At 44.0% G+C, this 8508-nt stretch overlaps 1 protein-coding gene across 14 annotated transcripts in view; it reads right to left on the bottom strand.

The window, feature by feature from the left end:
- Positions 1-8508, bottom strand: part of LOC116079014 (olfactory receptor 8S1-like) — a 44908-nt gene that overhangs the window by 20461 nt on the left and 15939 nt on the right. For 7 of the 14 annotated variants that reach the window (XM_031354612.1, XM_031354575.1, XM_031354557.1 and 4 more), the window contains one exon: positions 7321-7478. The gene's annotated coding sequence lies outside the window, so the exon portion shown is untranslated. Of the gene's footprint in view, positions 1-2910; positions 3277-6583; positions 6632-7320; positions 7479-7735; positions 7969-8121; positions 8265-8508 lie in introns of those variants that run through there. The other 7 variants (XR_004113724.1, XR_004113722.1, XR_004113725.1 and 4 more) reach the window with 5 other exon arrangements.

The following is an 8508-nucleotide window of genomic DNA, read 5'->3' as shown; positions in this document are numbered from 1 at the left end:
CCCCCCCCGGTTAGGCTACTCAAATTACTGCTCAATCAGGCAACACATTAGATGCTCAAAATAAATGAGACAGTTAAGATGAGAAGGACATTGCCACATTATTTGGATTATATGTCAAAATTACATTTAGCAATTTTGGAGAGTTTTAACAAAATACCCCAGCCATTTGTGATCATAAAAATAATTTATCTGAGCTTTTTGGTGGACAGCACCAGGGAACTAATAAATTATGGATGATACTATTTTGTTACAAATACTAGTTTTTCCATATACTTATAAGGATTCACTGCTTGAGCCAAGTATAGATTTGTTCAGTGGTTAATGGTAATTTTATTACAGGACCATATACGTGATTCTAAAATAAGTCTCCTCTACAATAGTAGCATGTACAATAAGAAATGGATCTTATTTTTGTGCTCTTAAAACTGAGCAAATCGATCGGAAGCATTTTCTCCATTCAGATTCCTTCTTTGCAGATGTGTGATTCAACACAATGCCCACAATGGGAAGACATTTATGTGGCTGTGCATAAACTCGAGGTAGGTCGCAGAGGTTACAGGTGAAGATGAGGCAAAGAAATGGGTTCAACTTGCAGGTTGAAGCAGCTCCCAGGTATACCCCGAAGACGCTCCCAGGTATACCCCGAAGACGCTCCCAGGTATACCCCGAAGACGCTCCCAGGTATACCCCAAAGACGCTCCCAGGTATACCCCAAAGACTTCCTGAATGCACATAGGAACTTTTCTCATGGGCGTCCATTGGAGCTGTGTGCACAGTCTGCCTGAAAGCTAAGCCACAATGTGGTGTCTCCCTCACATGCACCTAGATCACTGCTGTGGGCATAATGGGAAGGGTCTTGGGCACCTTCCCCTGGCCCCCATAGCTCTGACTAGACATGAGCCAGTGTGTAACAGGCCCTCAGACCTTCGCACAACAGACAGCGTGATGGAACCCATGATGGGCACTCAGGCCGTGGAACCCAGCATGCAGGCAACAAACAGAACCTGTCTGAACAGGAACAAAGACTGAGTCTATCAAAGTGCGTAGTTGGGAAGGTCCCTAAATGTACTAACCTTGTTCTTTTGGCTTCTGCAGCTCTGTTTCTGGCTAATCGTTCTTGCTAACTGAAGCACGTCAACCTAAGATGGAGTTTTTGTGTTTCAGAGTTCACCCTGAGAAAGGCTTGGGCTACACTTGGGAGCCTGAGCATCCAGTGTAGTCACCGGTTGGCTAACAAAGGCTTCCTATGGGCTTACACCTGTGTCTGAGTAGTCTTCTCAGGGTGGATATACCCTCAACGGGTGGTGGATTAGAATCTCTTTGATGTGGCTTATATTGTCTTAGCCAGGGTTTCTATTCCTGCACAAACATCATGGCCAAGAAGCAATTTGGGGAGGAAAGGGTTTATTCAGCTTACTTCCACTTTGCTGTTCATCACCAAAGGATGTCAGGACTGGAACTCAAGCAGGTCAGGAAGCAGGAGCCGATGCAGAGGCCGTGTAGGGATGTTCCTTACTGGCTTGCTTCCCTTGGCTTGCTCAGCTTGCTTTTCTTACAGAACCCAGGACTACCATTACTAGGGATGGCACCACTCATAGTGGGCCCTCCCACACTTGAGAAAATGCCTTACAGCTGGATCTCATGGAGGCATTTCCTCAAGGGAGGCTCCTTTCTCTGTCATAACTCCAGCTTGTGTCAAGTTGACACACAAAACCAGCCAGTACATATATTCTTCAGCCAACTCGAGTCAAGGTATCGCCACGCCTCCGACAAGAAAGTTGGGAGATGTGATGCTTCTCTTCAGCTTCAGCTTCTGGAGCCGCTGTGCTCCAGCAGCCCCAGCAATGGTCTTAGCTGGGCTGACTTTGTCCACTTGCTTCCTGGTGGCGGCAGGGATCGGTGTAGCGCAGTCTACTCCCTGCTTCTAAAAAGCCTCCTGTGTAGGGTTTAGCATTGGGGAAGCCAGGACGGATTCATGTTGTAAACTGAAGTCTTTCAGTTCCTTTGGGTCAGCGTCATCCGGGTTTCACAGAGTCCCATTAGATTCACCAACACTGGAGCTGTGAATAGATCCCATAATGTACAGGCCTATTTCACTGACTCTCTGATTAAGAAATGTGTTCTCTTTAAACCCTGGTGGCATTCCTATAATGTTCACATAGGAAGGTCTGTTGAGCAAATATATATATGTGTATGTGTATATATACATATATATGTATCACCAATATATACACACATAGATATGTACACACATATATACACCTTTAATTTTTTTATTTAAATATTTATTTTCTTCTCACTCTAGTCCCGCTTGCTCCAACCCAAAGATTTACTACATGTAACTCTGTCTTCAGACACCCCAGAAGAGGGCATCGGATCCCATTACAGATGGTTGTGAGCCACCATGTGGTTGCTGGAACTTGAACTCAGGATCTTTGGAAGAGCAGTCAGTGCTCTTAACCACCAAGCCATCTTTCCAGCCTCCTGTTGAGGAAGTTTTTATCTCATGGAAACTTTACAGCCCTGAATGCAACTCTGATTGAGGTGTTTATCAGTACAAGCCATGTGCACTGATATCAATGTACTCTGTGTCAATGGGGGTATCACCAATTTAGGATATTTCACCTGTGCCCATCTGAAAAGGCACATCTGCCCCAGGCCAATAAAGCCTGTCTTTGCTAGTTCCATGGTGAACCTCCGTGGGATCTTTCCCAATTATCATCAAATAGTTTTGGGGGTTGATCTTGTCACCAACTTTATCTCCCACAACTGCAGTAAATGCAGCATGTCCACATGTCATCCGAGACACAAAGGTTTTAACTTCATCTATACTCATGCCATTGCTATACCAGAAACCCCTCCTCATAGGGTGTACAGAGCTGGGGGTGCTGGACCCGATGGACCACAATAATCTCTGAGAAGCCTTTATCAGGAGGATGGGGAAGGAGAGGCGTGGCACATGGTTTCGGGGCTTGACCTGCAAGATGCCACACATTGAGTCACTTCTGTCCCTTGCTCTCCTGGGTCTTGATTCCATGATAGTTGAACCATGGCTGCAGAGACAGTCTACCGCATTTAGGAAGCTGGCGCTGTCTTCATTGCCAGGTGCAGCTTTGCTGTAGTGTGTCAGGGCAGTGCCCACGGGCACTGGCTATTTGAGGGCATCAGCCATGGTCTGTCCATTCATTCTGCTTTGCTTAATCGACCACTGCAGAGGTCAGGGAAGTCCCAGAAGGCTGTGCATGGTGCAGACTGGATGCCCAGGGAGAATACACACTTAGAGGCCAGAACAGAGACAGAACCGAGAAGAAAGCTTTAAATTTTTTTTTTAATTAATTCTTTTGAGAATTTCATACAATGTGTTTTTATCATTTTCAATCCTAACTACTTACTCAAAACTCCTCCTAGGTCTACCCCTGTACCCCGATTCTTCGATTTTGTGTCCTTTAAATAAATAACCCAATCCTTTTGTGATGTCCATATACCCCTGGGCCATCCACTGGAGTATGGTCAACCATCAGGATCGACACACACCCTTGAGGAAATGGACTCTCCCTTTCCCAGAAACCATCACTGTTCACAGATCCTCAGTTATGGGAGGGGCATGTGAGTCCATCTCCCTTCCGTGCTGGAATGCTGCCTGGTTTGATCTTGTGAAGGTCTTGTGCAGGTAGCCATGGCTGCTCAGAGTTTGACAGTGTGGTGGTCCCATCATGGTTTTCTTCAGTGCCCCCTACCCTCTCTCCTCTGGCTCTTACAATCTGTCCCCTCTCCAGAGATGCTGCCTTAGCTTGGGGACAGGGTGTGGTAGCCTCAGGAAGGGGTGATAGCCTATGTCCCATTTACGGCTTAGGACTCAAGGGCTCCTTATTCTCTGCCCTTTAACCAGTTGTGAGCTTGTGTTAACCATCATGGTAAATGTACCAAGGAACTTTGATATCAGAGTTCTAAGAGCTGCACGAATGTATAGTTATAGAGGTATGAATTTAGAGAGAAGTCTGATACTAGTCCATTTACCAAAATAGCAGCCATAGATTCATCCCTGGGGCCTGTGAGCCCCCCAACCTTGGGTTCGTGGCCAGATCTGTAGTGCCAGTACGTGCGTCTTCATGTGCAGTGTGCTTTAAATCCAATAAGGAAGCACCCATAATATTCATGCCGCAGTGTCACCGGCTGGCTGGTGTATCCTTCCGCGCCAGCCCTTACTGCGGTTAACGTGGCTCAATGTTCCATAAAATCATTGGTGCGTTTATTTTCCCACAGCATGCTATGTTTCTTTAAAGCCGAGATAGCCTGTCCTTTAGGCTGTTCCCTCCCATGTAGCCACTGGCCATGTGGCTCGGAAGAACCATTGTGTCACCTCCTGCAACCTACTGCAATGAATGGGCACCCAGGAAGCGGTAGAGATGTCCTGCCTAACCAGACCAGAGTCACATCAGTGACTGATGGAGGCCAGGGAGTCCTCTCCGAATGCCCCTGGAACCACTTGATGTGTGTTTTCTTTAGAGTGTAAAATTATAATTTGCCTTTACTTTCACTAGTTTTAAAAAAGACCAACTTATTGTTTGATGGGAAACAGGTTTTTCAGCTTTGAGGTGACTCCTTCAAGGCAGGCCTATGGCTACTTAATTCCTCAGCATAAATGGCAAAGGGCTCCGACCCAGTCTGCTCTCCTCACCCCTGCTTCTCTCCAGTATTAGCTATGCAGTGTGATCACGCCAGCCATCACCACCAAGCTTCCCGTGTACAATCCCCAGCCTGGGCACACTGCCCAGTATGGCCATCGCTAGTCTCTCATAAACAAGAGCTGTGAGAAAGACTCCCTTTCCAGCTCCACAGACCTCTAAACTTTCAGGACAACTGCACAGAGCCATATCTGAATGTCCAGGCCTAGAGAGAGCGAGCTCGGCAGCTAGGAGTATGCAGCTCTTATAGAGGATGGGAGTTGAGTACCCAGCACGCAACTCATGACTTCCTGTAACTCCAGTGTCAGCATTGTCTGGCACCTTCTTCTAGCAATTGTGGCCATCAGTATACACACACACACACACACACACACACACAGAGGGAGAGAGAGAGAGAGAGAGAGAGAGAGAGAGAGAGAGAGAGGAGAGAGAGAGAAAGAGAGAAGACAGAGAGAGGAGAGAGAGAGAAGAGAGAGAAAGAGAGAAGAGAGAGAGAGAAGAGAGAGAGAGAGAGAGAAACAAAACCATCTTTTAAGTGAGTGTCTAGTTGTCAGTGTGGTCCCCCTAGCCCTAGAGGCAGTAGTCATTTCCGATGACCTCAGTATCAACAGACACCATGGTCACTTATTTTGTCATCTATCTGTCTGTCTGTCTGTCTGTCTGTCTATCTATCTATCATTTGTCTGTCCTATCTATTGTCTACTTATCTATTATCTATTTTCTAACAATCATCTATCACACATTATCTACCATCTATCATTATCTAATCTCTCTATCATCTATTTATCTATCTATTGTCTATCTATTATCTATCTATTATTTATCTAATCTATCATCTATCTATCATCTGTCTGTCCAATCTATTTGTTATCTATTAGTCTATTATGTCTATCATCTATTATGTCTTTCTGTCTGTATATCTATCTATCCATCTTAGCTCCTGTTTACCTTGTTTTTTTTTATATGGAATTGCATTTCTCTGTCTCAGACTATTCTAAGCCTTTAAACATGTTAGACTTCATTGTTTTCTTCATTGTTATCATTGCATATTGTCTTTTACTGACAGTTTTCTCAGCTTCTTCTTGCTCCCAATCTGTTTACTTTTGGCTATTATATTTTCATATGTTCCTTTTCCTGTATTTTTAGATTTCAGGGCTCTAGAGAAACCCTCTATTTTGCTCTCTCTTAAACGAATCAGATTCTAACTCTAATATGAATCAGGTATACAGGCTACTGTAGGTTTTTTCTTCTTCTTTTTCCTTTGGTCATTTGATTCTATTTTCAGGAATATTTTACATTTTTTAATGCAACAGAAAAACTGATGTTCTCTCACTGCAGAGAAAGGCTGTCGTTTTGTATAGACCTCTGAGGCAGACAACCCTTTAAAACCGCTGCATCTGCATTCACTGGGCGATGAGCTTTATTATGGCCTTTGTATATGCGTATCATGAACTCTTATCACCATGACAGCCTTTTTCTCCCTCTACCCACTGCTGCTTCCTTCTTTTCTTTCTTTACTTTCTTTCTTTCTTCCTTTTTTCTTCCTCTCTCTCTCTTTCCTTTCTTTCTCCCTCTCTTTCTTTCTTTCTTCCTCTCTTTCTTTCTTTCTCTTTCTTTCTTTCTTCCTCTCTTTTTTCTTCCCCTCTCTCTTTCTTTCCTTATTTCTCCCTCTTTCTTTCTTTCTTTCTTTCTTCCTCTCATTTTTCTTCCTCTCTCTTTTCTTTCTTTCTCCCTCTTTCTTTCTTTCTTTCTTTCTCTCTCTCTTTCTTTCTTCCTCTCTTTTTTCTTCCTCTCTCTTTTCTTTCTTTCTCCCTCTCTTTCTTTCTTCCTCTTTTTTCTTCCTCTCTCTCTCTTTCTTTCTTTCTTCCTCTCTTTTTTCTTCCTCTCTTTCTTTCTTTTCTCCTCCTGCTCCTTTCTTCTTCTTAGGTTGTCTTTTTGACTTTCTGCTTTTAGAAATAGGATCAGGGCATATCTTAAATACTGTTAAACTAATCTGAAAACAGAATTTTTGCATCTGGTGTTTGTTTTCAGCAAAAACCCAGTAATGACTATCAACTGTTATGCAACTTCACCTATTAATTCTATTTTAATTAATGAGTTAAAATCTGCACTTAAACTAATACTAGGTCAGTATATAAGGAAGCGAACAATTTAAGAACTTACTATATTGCTCTAGTGAGTTATTCTTATACTGGCTATGTGACATATTCTTACTCCTGGGATTACATGCTCTGCCACAGAGTTATTTAATATTATGTTTATTTCTTCAGAGTCTGTTTAGAGAAGAAATAAAAGCTGTCTTTCCTGACATATGACATATGTATCTATATTTACAGAATTCTAAATAGTATACAGAATTCTGTGGGACTAAGTGGTCTTCCCACGGGTGGGGTGACTATGTTGGAACGGTACCTCGAGACTATTCGGGTCATGGTGTGTTAGACATGAAGGCTCCCTTTTTCCTTCACTCCCGATGCCCATTTACTTCACACAAGAGGTCACTGAACCCCACAAAGATGAATAAGAGACAATAAGTGAGCTTACAAGCTATGTTTCAGGTTTCCTCCCAGCGCATAGAACCTTGGCTTACTGGTTCTGTTGTCACATCCCACAACCCAGGGAGGAGCAAGCATACCTTTGTTTTACATCACATTTATTTCTTCCATTGTTTATCTTGGCAGTCAGGATGTGCCTGGCTCTCAGGTGATGTCTAGTTCACAGTTGCTGCCAGTAGGTTCTGGCAATGATGATGTTTGTCTCATAGCCTTGAGTATCAGGCAACTGAGCTAGGCCCTGGAAGATAATTTACTGGTCAGTGCCATGGAAGGTGTGCTCCTGGTGATGTGGCCAGCTTCAGGCTTCCATCCAGACACACCCAAGGGGAGCAAGCTCTTACTATGACCTGTGCCTGAGTGGGCCCACATTGTCCTGTGCTTGCTGCATTAAAGGGAGAGATTTCTGCTTCAGTATCGGAATCAAAAGTGGGTTTCTGAGAGATAATAAAAGGTTTCTAATTTTCTGTTTTAGGAAGATACAATCTTATTTTTGGATATTAGAATTTTCACATATTTTGTTTATTGGGGAAACAGGATAAAATATTTGAAAGGGAACACTTAAGAAAATATACAGTCAGTCTACTAAGACTCAGGCAGATGAATCCATTTTCCCATCACCCATAACTCAGGCTGTGTCTTGAGGAAGATTCTCTGTAAGCTCGAGGGCAGGCTGTGGAGAGGGCGAGCATTCAAGCAAGTGTGCGTATGGGGTTAGGAGTCGGATGCGCCTGAGTTCGAAAGCATGAAGAGGGTTGAGGACATGGCTTCTTGGTTAAATAGTATCTGTGGGGGTCACATTCAACTGTACTATGAAAAAGAATCTGAAGGTAGCTGAGTGCCTTCACATATTTATGTTTTTACCCAGAGACAAACACTCTCACCTTTAATCAGAGAAGTCTCTCTGCAGGGCATGGTGGTGAATGCAAAGATACATGGCCACTTGGGGTGCTCAAAGAGAGTGGCAGTTGAATGCTCAGTCCTAAACAGGACATTTATACCATGCCCTGATGAAGCTTAGGGAACACTGCAGAAAAGGAAAGGGAGGAATGGAGGGGCTGGAAGATTGGGAAGGGCTGTGAAACATAGCCTTATGGGTCCATTTTACACAGCCAATGCGGCCATGACTTCATGGTAGTCATGGGTGTTTGCAGTGAACTTACACAAGCCTGGGCCTACCAACTGTCAACCATCGATTGGGGAGAATGGGGCCTGGGCCTACCAACTGTCAACCATCGACTGGGGAGAATGGGGCCTGCCCCGCCCTACTG

This window comes from Mastomys coucha, unplaced genomic scaffold, assembly GCF_008632895.1.
Source record: "Mastomys coucha isolate ucsf_1 unplaced genomic scaffold, UCSF_Mcou_1 pScaffold11, whole genome shotgun sequence".
Classification (NCBI taxonomy): Eukaryota; Metazoa; Chordata; class Mammalia; order Rodentia; family Muridae; genus Mastomys; species Mastomys coucha.
This window is presented reverse-complemented; position numbering and strand designations above follow the sequence as displayed.